At 40.0% G+C, this 16467-nt stretch overlaps 1 protein-coding gene across 14 annotated transcripts in view; it reads left to right on the top strand.

The window, feature by feature from the left end:
• COG6 (component of oligomeric golgi complex 6) overlaps positions 1-16467 on the top strand; it is a 299945-nt gene that overhangs the window by 131323 nt on the left and 152155 nt on the right. For 12 of the 14 annotated variants that reach the window (XR_010936897.1, XR_010936889.1, XR_010936888.1 and 9 more), the window contains one exon: positions 1694-1844. The exons of the other annotated variants lie outside the window; for them this stretch is intronic. The gene's annotated coding sequence lies outside the window, so the exon portion shown is untranslated. The remainder of the gene's footprint in view (positions 1-1693; positions 1845-16467) is intronic. 14 annotated transcript variants of the gene reach the window in all.

Below are 16467 nucleotides of genomic sequence, written 5' to 3'. Positions count from 1 at the left end.
GAAAACTCAGAAGTCAGGTGTCCTTTGGGAGTGAGAGCGGAGGGCACCTGGCAGAGCATGTGGTGTGATCGGATGCACGCCTTAAAAAGCTGCACGTGGACAACAGATGGGAGGGGGACAGGAGTTAAAGCGGGGAGACCAGTAGGTGGTGTAGAAGTAGTCCAGAGGAAAAATGATGGATGAGATGGTGGCGGTGAAAATGCAGGGAAGGGACCACACTGGATTGTATATAGGGTGAGACAGATGGAGAGGAGCCAGGAACGGATCGTTCCCAACTAATTTAAGCCCCTACTCACTCTTGCAGACTAATGCCAGGCACCTAGTAAAGATCAAAACATCTTCCTTTCCTACTTTCTTTGAAGGCTTAGCAATTCCATACATGCCTTGTTTGGCAGTAACGCAGGTAACATCCTGCGACATCTCTTCCACTGTTTTTTAATCAAAGATACTAGAACACACCATCAGCTAAACACTAAAAAGTGTACAATGTACCATCCTAGGACACAACTCACATAGCTCTTGGAGGAAATAATCTCTTTCTGTGATAGTAAGGCCATGATTACAAAAAAGAACATCAATGATAACGTCTCTCTACAGTTTCAATTTTATCTGATATTCAATTCTTGATTAATTATGTCCTTAGGTTCCAGGGTAATGTGAATTCCGGGTTCTTTTGCAGAGGTCCGAGGCATATTTCAGGCATGACCCTTACTCATGATCGTAGGCCAGGAAGTAAATGGCAGAATTGCACTGGTGGCAAATCCTGAGGCCAAGCTGTGTCTACAGCGGATGGCCACGTTGCAAGGGGTCAATCAGATATTGTCACGTCGGGCTCCCTTGCACAGTAGAAGCAGAGGAGTCTGTGCTTGCCTGTTGGAGATTGGGGATGGGGGGAAAGAGAGACATGCTGCTAAGGGAAGCTGAGTACAGATTGGTCCCCATCACCTGTGGGTCAGTGTGCTTCGCTGTGGTTTCCAGTGGCGGTCTGAGAGCCAAAAAATGTCAGGTGGACTTGTGGCTGGCTTAGCTAGAGAATGTTCTGAGTGAGGTCCCTCAAAGATGAGTCTTGGGGCTGGAAATTTTTGAGCAGGAATGTTTGGAAGACCCATGTGTAACCGGCTGGTGGGGTAGGGATGGGACACTCAGCTGAGGAAATATGAGACAGCCCCAGCTGTCAGACATCAATATTTAGAGAGAGGGGGAAAACCTTTTGTTAAGGAAAAAGACAGTCTTCATATAAATGCTTCTATTGTGTAAACATGTCCAGAACGTTGTGAAATCAACTTAGTGAGCATTCTGCTGTACCTAAACTAGCCAAACAACAAACACAGGTTATTCCGTTTTTCCACTTGGGAAAAAGAAACACTGCCTCAGTTCAACCCCCAATTTCAGCCTGTGACCATGAGCTCTTTCCATAGTAGAGGAGGGGTCTGACAGTGGCTTTGCTGCTGGCCACTCCAGCCATTTAGAAAGAGCCCCAGGCTGGTGCCTGCTGTGGGGAAAAACTGTGTCTAAACAGCTGCCCCTGAATCAATGGACTGAGAATGTGGGTGAAACCAGTGAGCTGAGGCTCGGCCGGGCGAGTGAGCCACAGGCTGGGACATCAGCTCAGTCTCCGCCCTTGTCTAGCGCTGGCAAATGCCTAACCAATTATAGCTACTGCATTTTGATGCCCTATTCTGTTCACCCACAGGACAGACATATGCTCCTTTATTTTTTCAAGTACTAAAATGAAAATGAATACTGCCAGTCAAAAAGTACTAACTGAGAACGTGGAATGGAGAATGAGCGAGGAATTGTTGCCTCTTGGTGATGGCATGGAAAAGCAAAGCTTTTGGAATCAGGTACTTTCATTTTGCAATGGTATGGGCTTATTGTGCTTGTCCGTTCACGGAAATACACTGCTTTATTTTCAGTTCTGTGCTCAGCCTACAGGTCCCACCTCAGTCCCCAGAGATACACGTACTTGGCTATCATTTTCCTCCACATACTGGAAAGAAAACAAACTGATCAGGAGACCTTCCTGAGTTAAGAGCTTTATAATGATACCAGTTACAATAGTAAAATGATTTTTTTACCCATTTACTTGTATGAGTCCCTTTTCTTACTCTGTTGATGCATTTTCAAAAATGCAGACTGCCAAATTCAATACTATAATTCAGTTCTTTACTCTAAAATATTATTTATATGTCTGTCCTGGCAAACTAATCAAATGTTGATCACCTATATTCTTTAAGTTTCAAAAGGAGATACTTTGGCTTCTCCCATGGCCTCTGTAAAAGTGATACCGTGATGCTTACTCAGACTGTATTTCTGTTTGAGTGACTGTTGCTTTTCTGTGCAGATGAGGTTCCTGAGATGGCATTCCTTTTAAGTTTCTTACAGGAGCCATCTAATCAAGGTGATATTTGGATTGAAGTTGTCTAAGACTGAAACCGTATCACAGATCATTAACCTGGTCAGGTGTGGCTGCTTTGAGAACTGTATGCTGTTATAAAATAAGAAAACAATGCTTGTGGTTCCTATGTTGGGGATCACCCACATTTCACTCCTCATAAGGACCAGGTGAGGGTCAGAAGTCCCCTAAGAGAATGTTACTCTCCACCATGCTCTCTTATGGCTTCAGTGTACACACCTGCATGATAGCATTCATCCCTTTGAAGGTAATTGTACATATTTGTTTTTCTCTTTCACTTAGTTATGAAGATTGAGGCAGTATGGTAGAACAGGGTCGGGTTCAAATCCGTTTGGGCCACATTTTAATCTTGAGACGCAGGTCAAACTGTGTAACCTCCCTGAGTCTCTGTTTTATCATTTGGTAAAAAGATGAGAATAGTAATACCTATATCACAGGGTTGAATAAGGGATACATATGTACTGACCTGCTATATATACTAGGTGCCTAAGAATGTCTGCATCTAGTTTTCAGGCTGTAATTTATCTTGCCATAATCGGTGCTTAGCCCTGTACCTGCCCTTAGGAGAGGATGCAATAAATGTACGTTAAATAAATAAATTGATGAAAAAATGCTGAGGGAGTCAGCAAGATCTTTGAGAAGGGAGTTTGTCTGGAAGACACTCCGTTCTTCTGCCCCCAGTCAGTATCCCTCACCCAAACTCCTAACGCTTCATACACACATCCAGGGTTTGTTTACTCTCAGGATGGAGGTGGGGTGGAAGGGAAGGGCAGGGGCTCTGGACTTTCACTGCCTACTGTTGAGTGAGTTAGTCAGTTGAGTTGATTAGAGACCACTGTTCTGTTTGTAAGCCTAAATCCACTAAAATGGGAACAAGTAGGTATTTCTCAAAATTCTTGCTGCCAGGTGTGAAGAAAAGCTTACAGTGTTATAGTGTGTCCCCAGGTAGCCCACTGGTGGTGACCCCTTGGCCCTGTGCTGGGGCAACCTTCGAGGGGACTAGAGAAAGATGGAACTCTGCTCCCCGCCCACCATGTTTTAGTGCCAAGTACTTTCCATAAGCACTTTCTAAGCTAAAAGACAGACTTACACATCCATCGCTACTATTTCATTAGTTCCCCCTTCAAAATCATCTATCTCTTTCTCTATGTCTTTGCCTGTTGCTCCAGGAGCAGAAAGTGATGAAAGGCAAGACTCCTCCAAGAAGATGAAAGGTCCACTTGTTATGAAACATTGCCTTTTCCATGGTTTAATACTCTTCAGATCACAGGTAGAGCCCAGAGCACTTTCCCTGGTGTTTGCCAAACCCCAAGCCGCAGACGGTAGAAGAGGCAGAACATGAGCAATGCAGGGATGTGGGCTGAGGGATTCTGTGTTTAGACAGATGCTGTCCAGCTGTGTGTTGAGCCAGAGAAAGCAGGAGTCCACACCTGGAGCACGGGCCCCAGGGGAGCGAGTGGAGACGTTTGCACTAACCATGTGAGGTCATGGGGAGAGCCAAGCGTGAAGACAGGATTCTCAGTCATCATCACCCACAAAGTGTCACCAGGAAAGAGAGGGGTTTTAGTCATAAACTGGATAAATGGCTTATTTTTCTTGCAGAAGAGTATGAGAATGAAGTCATATGAAAAGGGATATCAACATAAGAAGCACTAGTGACAGATTTGGGTGGGTGGGAGTGGTGAGGGGATGGTAGTCCTACTTCCTTGTTATCTCCTGACCACTATGTATCCTTAGTCTGGACCTGGTTTATTCACTAGGTTTTAGTTCGTGTGTCCACACGGATCAATTGGTAATGGCTACCTGGAATGTAGGGAAAGAGCTGATGATTGATTACTGATGTCTGCCCCAGGACAGGAAAGAGGAATAGTTGGATTAATGCCATTTACTGGTCATCCCTGGTCTAGAACTCAGCTTGCTTTAGGCTTTACTTTCCTCATCTTGAAAACCAGACCAACCAGAGTTGTGTGAATTATTTTAAGCCTAAGGTGTAACTAATGAGAGTATTGTTTGAGGGTCATTGTGGTTATATTAAGTTCACTGGCTTATAACACCATGTTTAGCATTCAAGTAAATGAAAGTTATTTAACCTTTTACATTATTTAGCATAATCCACTCATTGTGCATTGGTATCTGGGATTATAGTAGTCCTGGTATTATGTTATCATTTACATAATGCAGTGGTACCTGATATAGCCTTACGGATTATAGGCTTGGTGTTGGTTGGTGTTTTATAGTGAAATGTTAAAGACTGAAACACTGCACAATTTATTAAAGAAAAGGAGGGGGCACTTGAAACTGTCTTGGAGATCTATGTCTGTCTGTCCATCTCTATCTATCCATCTTCAAAATGTGGGAAATAAGAGTATTAGAGGTAAATAATAATATAAGCCTATATTTTAAACAACTGCTTTATAACAAATAAGCTTTTTGATTGCAAAACCTTCAAAAAATAGTCCTAGTCTCAAGGGTCTGGAAGAGACTTTGAGAATCCCCCTAGCTTTCTAACCACCCCTTATATTCAGGCAGGACTTCATGCAAAGAGCTTCCAGAACTATTTTGCACAATTCTCTTCTTTAGAGTTCCTAAAGCAGATTTGACAGTCTCCTTGAATCCCTTATTGCATGACGGATCCAAGTTTTGTGGGACGTGGAACTCAGACAAATTTCGGGGTTCCTTGTAGAGAAAAGGGATACAAGAATCTCTTTTAGAAGTTTTACATAAACATGAGACATGTAAACACATTACCAAGTCCTCTGCCAGGGTTTTGGAAGGGGCTCGTAGCCTTAACTTTATCAGCTCTGAAATGTTAACTTTATCATCTTGGTATTCTTAGCAGTCAGTAGTTTGGGCTAATTTCCTAATCCTGCAGGAATTGAGGAAATAGCTCCTTACACACTTACCTAAGGTAAGAAAGTATGTAATGATTCTGATTTCATGTATCACATTCTTCTAGGAAGCAGAATCCAAGAAGTGAAAATGTGGGAGTATATTTTAAAAAATTGTTTATAAGACTATAGGCAATTATGTATAGAATAGCCATTTATACACTGGCACACGTACAAAGAAGTTGGGGAGTTTTTCTCACTCTTTTCTGTGGTAAAATAATCTGGCCTCCAAAAATAGCTAAAATTTTTTATTCTTTCCCCCTTTCCACCCCCTGGCCTTCTCACCTCTCCTCTCCTCTTCCTTTCTCCTTCCTTCTCCTTTTCCACCTGCTTCTTTAATTTTCTTTTTCATTCTTTTCTTTCTTCTTCTCCACCTCCTGACCCTGCTGTCCTTCCTGCATCTCCTTTTTTGTATCTTTTCCTCTTCCTTCTCCTTTTAAGCTGCATATGAAAAATTCCAAAATATCACAACCAAACTGTTGACAACAGCAAAAAGTTAGGCTCATTGTTCCTAAACATCCCTTTCTTATTTACTTAATGTTTTTAGGGATATTGAACAGACTCAAATTAATTGTGAGCCCATAAGAGGAACTGAAGGCCTAAGAATTACCCAAGAACAGAGTCAGTAAAAATAAGGTAGCAGTCAAACCCCCAAAGTACAGATACTGGATGTAGACACATTTCTGGTATCCTGAACTCCAAACACAGGGCTAAATCATGGAAACACAAAGAAGGGGAAAAAAATTGTGTTTTTAATTTTCTTCTTTCAGAAAGCACTCTATTTCATTTTTTTCTCTAACCAGGTCTGCAGACATATTTTGCAGTTTTGTGAATTTTTGTCCTTTTGAAGTGATCTTCCCATTACTCAAATTTAGGAACTTTGTTTTAAAATTTTAAAACGTGAAATATTTCAAATCTCAGAAAACAATACAACAAACACCAAGAGAGCCCATCAATCACATTGAGTAGATTTGCTGTATTGTTTCTGATCTCCGATTTTTTTTTGAAGGAATAAGATATTTTTCATGTACAATTAAGGCCCTCAGTATCAATGCTCCTTGGACCACAGACTGTAACTTGAATCACTAGGTTAAAACAGAAACATATTAAAAAGACATGTATTCACAGTTCAGCTTTTCTATACCCTCAATATATTCTATTTTGGTACTTTTATAATATAAAACACTGCATGATGAAAAGGCTTACAGACTGCCGCTGTTAAGCAGGTTTGTACATTGATTGCCCAAATTAGTTTTAAGCAAGATGATCTTTTCACATCAATTAAGTTATTTCCATTAGTTTAACTTTGAAATGATGTTTGTCTGTTTTTTCCCATGGTGCCAGCGGTAGCTCCGACACACAAATACATGTGGACACATTTTTTTCTTGAAAGAAATGTTCAGAAATGTAAACATCTTTTGCTGAAGTTCTCAGTGTAACAAATTTCTGATTTGCAAAAAACTTCCATGTTAAAAAAAATTGCTAAAGCTCAATGATTATTTCACCCAGGTCTATGGACATTTGGAAGTCAACAATATGGAAGTGGTAATAAAAATGGTTTTCAATTTTTAAAAATATTAGTACATGTGATTCTTCTGGGCGAGAATCATTGTTTAGCATGTTCTAAAACGCAATGAAGGCAGCAACATATAGCACTACGTTGGGCAAGTTATTTAATTCTCCGTATTTTATTTCCTTTTTTGTAAAGTGAGGATAATAATACCAATTCTTACCTCACAGATTGTTGAGGGTGTTTAATGAGCTGATATATGTTAAGCACCCGAAACAGTCACTGATAAAAACTAAGCATTCAGTCATTGTTATCTGTTATTATTATTAATAATAACATTATTAGGAACAGTAATGCAAAAAACTGATAACAGAAATACATTTGGGCTCTTCCCCCTGTCTATTTTAAAGATTTCAAGTCTTAATTTAGAACCCTTCTTTCCTTCTACTGAAGTCTAAAGCACTCAATCGAAGACTTCTGTTACAAAGACATGATTTTATATGTCAAAGAAGACTATTATTCAAAGTCTAATTACAGTTTGGATGAAGAATTGATGTCTTTAGGTAATTGGCATTTCTCTCTAAATGCCTGCACTATGAAGAAAAGGGCTGTTAACTCTTGATGGTAGCATCTGCAGTCTCAGGCTAGTCTAGTAACGCAATCCTAGTTTCATTAATTTAGAAGAGACCCCATGAAGATGATTTGTGTGACCCAACGTAGATAAAATTTTCATCAGTCAGGGTTCCAAGAAGAAGTGGATGAGACCCTCCAGTGGGGCAATCTGAAGAGCAGAGTTAACCAAGGGGACCCCGCCCGGTTAGCAACTTCCCGAGCTTTTACCCCCGGGGCCTGCAGGGGGCGCGCGGAGGGAGCCGTTACAGACTCTGGAGACCCAGAGGGTTTAAGGGGGGGCCGTCCTGTAGGACTGGAGAAGGCAGCAGGCCCTTGGTGACCCTACAGGGAGGGAGCTGGGGACCAGCAGGAACTCCACTCTCCTCCTCTGATCTCCCTAGCTTTCTTTCCACGGGCCAGACCCAACTGGAAGCCAGAGAGTGTGGGTACCACAGCCAGTGAAAAACGATGGAGAGTGGACCCGCAGGGCTGAAGGGAAAAGATCCAGTGCAGAGGTGCAGGCGATGAACACGGGACTAATGAGAAAGCTGTTCTCTTTTCCCCCATCCTCTTACCCCATGAAGCTGGACCTAGAAAAGTAAGGTGGCTACTCCAAAGTTTAAATTGTCTAAGCAACAAGTCCATTTAACATGTCAGCTTCAGAGACGTATGCCTCTCAGGTTAAATCTGAAAGTGACTTTATTTAAGATACTCACACATCCAAGGAAAGCATGTGCGCCCCAGAAGGAAGCCTGACAGAGCTGCTGCTTTCTAATGGCATGAGCGATTTTCTTTCCAAATTCCACCTGAATCTCAACTCTTTCTTCACTTAAATCACACAAACACGAAATCAGACAAATGACCTGCTCCAGATACGGACACTGGTGAATTGGGGTATGCTTACTTTCGCTTTAGAGTTTCAGGATTTTAAGTCATTTTATGATAAAATCATTAGGGCCTCACATACTTTTTTTTTTTTTTTTTTTTGGTACGCGGGCCTCTCACTGCTGTGGTGTCTCCCGTTGCGGAGCACAGGCTCCGGACGCGCAGGCTCAGCGGCCATGGCTCACGGGCCTAGCTGCTCCGCGGCATGTGGGATCTTCCCGGACCGGGGAACGAACCCGCGTCCCCTGCATCGGTAGGTGGACTCTCAACCACCACGCCACCAGGGAAACCCTCTCACATACTTTTGAAAACTGCAGTTTATTCAAAAATATAAACTAGTGGATATATTTGGTTATTTGATAATAATCATTTTAAAGTATGTCTCACAGATGCACATGGGCAGCATTTAGTGTTTTTCAGATGGGATTACATAGATTCTGCTTTTATCTTGGTCTCTATAGTAAAATTATTGACAAAGTAATGAAACAAAAGATATTGTTCTATGATTGTATGCCTTGTGCAATAGCTCTCAGCCTCTTACACCTTCCACCATTCAATTGTCTCCAATAGGTCTCAACATTAATGTTTCAGATTTATTAGATTAATTAATTTACTTATTTAGTAGAAATTTAAAAGGCCTCACTTTCAGGAAAGGTCAGATTTCATAAATAGCCTGTTATTATGTTTATCATTTATTATGTTAAACCTGTGAAAAATTGTAGTTGAAATTGCTAAGGCTTTAAAATAAGTAAGAACTATTCTTTTAGCAGTTGAAAATTGCAATTATATAGTTGAGTATAAGTTTTATTACTTTGATGACAGTAAAACATGTTCAGTAAAAACTATTGCCATCGAAGTGTTTTGTAAAATTCTAAAATGGCAGGTGGACAAAACAGGCTTATCGGGAAGCTGGACAACAAAGACTTGTTGCACACGCGGGAAGCAAGGGTTAGAAGAAATTTAATCCAAGGTGACAACAAGCATATCAAAAGTTATAGATCCCTGGAAGCGAGGGTCAGAAGAATGCGGCACGCCACAGACACAAGTGACAGCCAGTTAGTAAGCTGCAGTGTTAATTCTGTGACTCCTCTAGGCTCTAGTGGGTCACAGAGCTTCTGGCCCGACCGTGGTACTTGGATCCCACAATACTGGGATACCATCCCATGGTACTGGGAGGCCTTAGCATATGTTGTGGCTCAGTGCTTTTTAGAAAACATGTTTTAGCTTGTTAGATATTCACAATGACTTCAATTATATGTCTGCTAAAAGTTATTTTCCCTCTGAATCTAAGAAAGCATTGCTTAAAGTAAACAACATATAAAAATCAGAATTAAAAAAAAAAAAGAAAGATGCTGATTTCAGCTCTGAGTCCAGAGAAAAGAATGTCACTTGCACACTGGCTAAGGTTTCCAACATAAGCCTGGGGACTAGAGAGGAGTGACAGTGGCAGGGACAGGCTCCAGCAGAGGTGAATGGCTTGCTGGCAGCAGCATTAATATCTTTCACCTGCTCCCCTGGTTTGACTCATCTGTGAAGCCTCTTCCTGATAATAATCTGGCTTTCCTTGTAGATTTGTCTACAGGGGAGCAAATGAACAAGCAAGAAGATCTGGTCTGGTCCTTTGCTTTATGTTTCATTGTAAGTTAATCAGTTGCCATTCTGGTTATTATACATCAGTAACTGGGGATCCAATTAATGTGAGTCTTTCTGGAGAGCAGGATCTACTATTGATGTTCTGATTGACTGGGTTTCTAAGCTTGCAGGGCTCAGGACCAGATCCTGAGTAGCAATGAATTCACTTAATTCACCAAGGTTATGGCATCCTTGGGGACCTCACTGGGAAATCTTTGCTAAGTTTGCTTTTCCGTTCAAACCATAACAGGAGGTCTGATAAGACTGACTTTTACAAACCCCATAATGATCCCAATGGTTCGAATTGGTACACTTGATACACTTAATCTTGCTTACCTGAGCCTTGAGCTAACACGAATTGTAGAAATTTCCCTGGTTTGAACATTGCTCAACACAAAACCTTCATACAAATCAGTTAACTGAAAGAACAAGGAAGAAATCTAAAAAGGATAAAGCTTTCTTCTGTATTTTTCTTCTTGGGGGAGAGCTACTACAGTGTGAAAGAAATGACATATGTCATAACTCAGATACAAACTCTGAAGCTGAGATATTAAGCTAGAGTATTAAAGGTATTAACAGTGAGCTCTAAAAACATGCAAGGATAGTCGGAAAGTAATTAAGAGTAAAAAGACGGAAATAGGAATGGAAAGACAAAATTTTATTAGCCCTCAGCTGACAAAGTAAACCTTGAGGCTGAGTGGAATTTTGTCCCTCAGATCAATAAGTTGAACTGTAGATTATATCTATAAGCTAAGCCTCATAAGCTGAAATAAAGGCAAAGCATTTGAACTCACTTCTCCTTTAATTATTTATAATTTGTATATTTCCTAAAAGGACTGTGTGGTAGTTTATGCCATATAGCATGGATATAATAAAAGATAAAATCCAGTTATGTAAGTGTGAACCACTTAGCCACTTGAATAAAAAGCATCTTAGGTCCACCCCATCCCCCCACCAAATATCAAACAAAATCTGTCTTTGAGTAAGATTTTGTAAGACACACAAATCAAATATTAATTTTGGTATCTTCCCCACCTTTATGAGAGTAAACTAGTACATTGCCCCAGCAATACAGGGAGGATACTTGTTCTTAGTTGATGGAGCTGCTGACTGTTACATTAGCTTCAGAAGTGATCTGACCTGCGCAGCTGTCTGCCGGGTCCCGATGTTGAAGGAGGATCGCAGAGACCCCCCCTACAGAGGCTTCTTCTTTTGTTTCAGTCTCAAGCACGGAAACGTTTCCTATTGTTTTTAGCACCAAGACACTTGGTATGCACATGGTTCCCCCTTATCCGAGTTCCTCCCATCTCTGGGGTGATATACGGGAGGGGTCATTGGTGTCTTCAGGTGTTTACATGTGTCCACCCCTCATGGTCCCCCATCTTGTCTCCCAGGCCCAAGGTCTTGGAACCATGGCCATCTCCTGTCTTTGTTTTCATCCTCTCATTAAAGCTCAAATCTCCAGTCACTCTCCTGTTTAATGCCCATCTCCTTGTTTGCTTCTCCCAAAGTGCTAAACATTTCCAAACAGAGACTGGGGGAAGGAATTATTTAGAGCTCTAGTCCTTGAAACACTGCCAAGTCTCCCAAAGGCAGAACTTCAGAACTCAGACCCCAAAGGCCTTGCTGTGCTTTCTATAAAGAAAGAAAAAGAGGAAATTACTTTCTTTTTCTTCTTTACAAAACTGTATTTATAGTATAAATATAATCAAGACCTCCAAGTGACTTCTTTAATGTAATAGCACAGAAATAAAATACCAAGACCTAAACAGTAAAAGATGTAAAATGATTATATTAGAAACGTCAGCAAATGAAGATTGGCTTGTTTTCCACTATTGTACAAACTTTTATCTGAGCGTCTCAGCAGCTATGATGATAAAGGAAACAGTGGATTACCAAGCTCTTGCCTAAAAATAGTGGGTGAGCACTTATCTGCACTGTATTCATAAACTACATACACTAGTAAAGCGTCTTCAGTATACGCTTTAATGAAACACAGGACTCTACAGAAATTTGCTAAAATACTACCAGTGATTTGCAAGTAGAATTAAGCTTTCAGGCACCTTTAACTCAGGTCTGGGTCTGTTCTTGGAAAATGGGGATTGCCTATAATTGTTGTCGAGGAGTTATTCATGTTTTTAAAAAGCACTTTGGTCTGATTTGTTGATGTAACTTTTACTTTCTGTTTTTCACTGTCAAACCTAAGAGTATGCAGTTGGCAGGTCTCACAAGAAGCTGTTACTGGCCCCTGGTGTCAGGTGACAGCAGCACAGGGAGGTCTTGGTGGGGAGAGCTCTGGAGACCCACTGGAGGGAAGGGTGGGTGTGCAAGCAGGGGAGGAGCTGCATCTCAGAACGGCCAGAGCAACAGCCAGAGTGCAGAGAAAAGCTCACTCTGAGCCAGGGATGAAGGAAGGTGAGGAACTCAAGGACTCAGAGCTGTGCCGAACCAGGAAATGGAAATCCACATGCAATACCCAAGCGGAGGCAGGGGCTGGGAACAGAAGGAGCTGTGGTCAGTAGTCTAGAGCCAAACAGAATCCAGAGGAGGGGATGGGGATCTTTAACCGTGTTACCTGTACTGCCAGATAGTCTGTGTTTTCTGCAATGCTCACACAATCCGGATGGTAGGTATTATTATCCTTGTTGTTTCACTTCATCACAGTAGCCAAGAACATGGTCCAGTGCATCACTAGCTTAAATGATAGAAGAAACTCAATATTCAGATCCATTTACTAATAAAACTAAATTTATATTAATAAAACGTTTATTTGTGGGCACAATAAACACTGTGTACTTAACACAAGAGTTACCATTGTCTTTAGTGAGAGAGTTGAAAGCAGCAAGACCTAAGGGCCCAGCCCACCAGCGATGCTCGTCTTCCTGTGTGAGATGCACTTTTAGTAACTACAAGTGAATAAAAAGGAAAAAAAAGGCAAATATAGAAAGGCAAGAATTCTTTTTATGAAAGATTTAATTGCATACTTAGAAAGTTCAAGGACGGTAACCAAAAATTACTCATGGTAATTAAAAGGTGGAAAAAGAGATCCATGGAAAATCTTTTATCTTTTTTTCAAATTTAATTTTATTTATTTATTCATACAGCAGGTTCTTCTTAGTCATCAATTTTATACACATCAGTGTATACATGTCAATCCCAATTGCCCAGTTCATCACACCACCACCTCCACCCTTTGTCCTCTACATCGTGTCTCAATTTCTGCCCTGCAAACTGGTTCATCTGTACCATTTTTCTAGGTTCCACATATATGCGTTAATATACGATATTTGTTTTTCTCTTTCTGACTTACTTCACTCTGTATGACAGTCTCTAGATCCATCCACGTCTCAACAAATGACCCAATTTCGTTCCTTTTTGTGGCTGAGTAATATTCCATTGTATATATGTACCACAACTTCTTTATCCATTCATCTGTCGATGAGCATTTAGGTTGCTTCCATGACCTGGCTATTGTAAATAGTGCTGCAGTGAGAATTGTGGTACATGACTCTTTTTGAATTATGGTTTTTGCTGGGTATATGCCCAGTAGTGGGATTGCTGGATCATATGGTAATTCTATTTTTAGTTTTTTAAGGAACCTCCATACTGTTCTCCATAGTGGCTGTATCAATTTACATTCACACCAACAGTGCAAGAGGGTTCCCTTTTCTCCACACCCTCTCCAGCATTTGTTGTTTGTAGATTTTCTGATGATACACATTCTAACTGGTGTGAGGTGATAGCTCATTGTAGTTTTGACTTGCATTTCTCTAATAATTAGTGATGTTGAGCAGCTTTTCATGTGCTTCTTGGCCATCTGTATATCTTCTTTGGAGAAATGTCTATTTAGGTCTTCTGCCCATTTTTGGATTGGGTTGTTTGTTTTTTTAATATTGAGCTGCATGAGCTGTTTATATATTTTGGAGATTAATCCTTTGTCTGTTGATTCATTAGCAAATATTTTCTCCCATTCTGAGGGTTGTCTTTTGGTCTTGTTTATGGTTTCCTTTGCTGTGCAAAAGCTTTGAAGTTTCATTAGGTCCCATTTGTTTATTTTTGCTTTTATTTCCATTATTCTAGGAGGTGGATCAAAAAAGATCTTGCTGTGATTTATGTCAAAGAGTGTTCTTCCTATGTTTTCCTCTAAGACTTTTATAGTGTCCAGTCTTACATTTAGGTCTCTAATCCATTTTGAGTTTATTTTTGTGTATGCTGTTAGGGAGTGCTCTAATTTCATTCTTTTACATGTAGCTGTCCAGTTTTCCAAGCACCATTTATTGAAGAGACTGTCTGTTCTCCATTGTATATCTTTGCCTCCCTTGTCATAGATTAGTTGACCATAGGTGCATGGGTTTACCTCTGGGATTTCTATCTTGTTCCATTGATCTATGTTTCTGTTTTTGTGCCAGTACCATGTTGTCTTGATTACTGTAGCTTTGTAGTATAGTCTGAAGTCAGGGAGTATGATTACTCCAGCTCCGTTTTTTTCCCTTCAAGACTGCTTTGGCTATTCAGGGTCTTTTGTGTCTCCATACAAATTTTAAGATTTTTTGTTCTAGTTCCATAAAAAATGCCATTGGTAATTTGATAGGGATTGCATTGAATCTGTAGATTGCTTTGGGTAGTATAGCCATTTTCACCATATTGATTCTTCCATTTCAAAAACGTGGTATATCTCTCCATCTGTGGGTATCATCTTTAAGTTTGTTCATCAGTGTCCTATAATTTTCCGCATATAGGTCTTTTGTCTCTCTAGGTAGGTTTATTCCTAGGTATTTTATTCTTTTTGTTGCAGTGGTAAATGGGAGTGTTTCCTTAATTTCCCTTTCAGATTTTTCATCATTAGTTTATAGGAATGCAAGAGATTTCTGTGCATTAATTTTATATCCTGTAATTTTGTATTTTTATGTATTTGGCAATGTTACCAAATTCATGATTAGCTCTAGTAGTTTTCTGGTGGCATCTTTAGGATTCTCTATGTATAGTATCATGTCATCTGCAAACACGGACAGTTTTACTTCTTTTCCAATTTGTATTCCTTTTATTTCTTTTTCTTCTCTGATTGCCATGGCTAGGACTTCCAAAACTATGTTGAATAATATTGGTGAGAGTGGACGTCCTTGTCTTGTTCCTGATCTTAGTGGAAATGCTTTCAGCTTTTCACCATTGAGAATGTTTGCTGTGGGTTTGCTGTGGGTTTGCCTTTATTATGTGGAGGTAGGTTCCCTCTATGCCCACTTTCTGGAGAGTTTTTATCATAAATGCATGTTGAATTTTGTCAAAAGCTTTTTCTGCATCTATTGAGATGATCATATGGCTTTTATTCTTCAATTTGTTAATATGGTGTATCACATTGATTGATTTGCCTATATTGAAGAATCCTTGCATCCCTGGGATAAATCCCACTTGATCATGGTGTATGATCCTTTTAAGGTGTTGTTGGATTCTGTTTGCTAGTATTTTGTTGAGGATTTTTGCCTGTATATTCATGAGTGATATTGATCTGTAATTTTCTTTTCTTGTAGTATCTTTGTCTGGTTTTGGTATCAGGGTGATGGTGGCCTCATAGAATGAGTTTGGGAGTGTTCCTTCCTCTGCAATTTTTTGGAAGAGTTTGAGAAGGATGGGTGTTAGCTCTTCTCTAAATGTTTGATAGAATTCACCTGTGAAGCCATCTGGTCCTGGACTTTTGTTTGTTGGAAGATTTTTAATCACAGTTTCAATTTCATTACTTGTGATTGGTCTGTTTATATTTTCTATTTCTTTCTGGTGCAGTCTTGGAAGGTTATACCTTTCTATGAATTTGGCCATTTCTTCCAGGTTGTCCATTTTATTGGCATAGAGTTGCTTGTAGTAGTCTCTTAGGATGCTTTGTATTTCTGTGTTGTCTGTTGCAACTTCTCCTTTTTCATTTCTAATTTTATTGATTTGAGTCCTCTCTGTCTTTTTCTTGATGAGTCTGGCTAATGGTTTATCAATTTTGTTTATCTTCTCAAAGAACCAGCTTTTAGTTTTATTGATCTTTGCTATTGTTTTCTTTGTTTCTATTTCATTTATTTCTGCTCTGATTTTTATTATTTATTTCCTTCCGCTAACTTTGGGTTTTGTTTGTTCTTCTTTCTCTAGTTTCTTTAGGTGTAAGGTTAGATTGTTTATTTGAGATTTTTCTTGTTTCTTGAGGTAGGCTTGTATAGCTATAAACTTCCCTCTTAGAACTTCTTGTGCTGCATCCCATAGGTTTTGGATCATTGTGTTTTCATTGTCGTTTGTCTCTAGGTATTTTTTGATTTCCTCTTTGATTTCTTCAGTGATCTCTTGGTTATTTGGTAACGTATTGTTTAGCCTCCATGCGTTTGTGCTTTTTCCGTTTATTCCCCTGTAATTCATTTCTAATCTCATAGTGTTATGGTCAAAAAGATGCTTGATATGATTTCAATTTTCTTAAATTTACTGAGGCTTGATTTGTGACCCAAGATGTGATCTTTCCTGGAGAATGTTCTGTGCGCACTTGAGAAGAAAGTGTA

The sequence above is a fragment of the Pseudorca crassidens genome, chromosome 18 (assembly GCF_039906515.1).
Source record: "Pseudorca crassidens isolate mPseCra1 chromosome 18, mPseCra1.hap1, whole genome shotgun sequence".
Classification (NCBI taxonomy): Eukaryota; Metazoa; Chordata; class Mammalia; order Artiodactyla; family Delphinidae; genus Pseudorca; species Pseudorca crassidens.
This window is presented reverse-complemented; position numbering and strand designations above follow the sequence as displayed.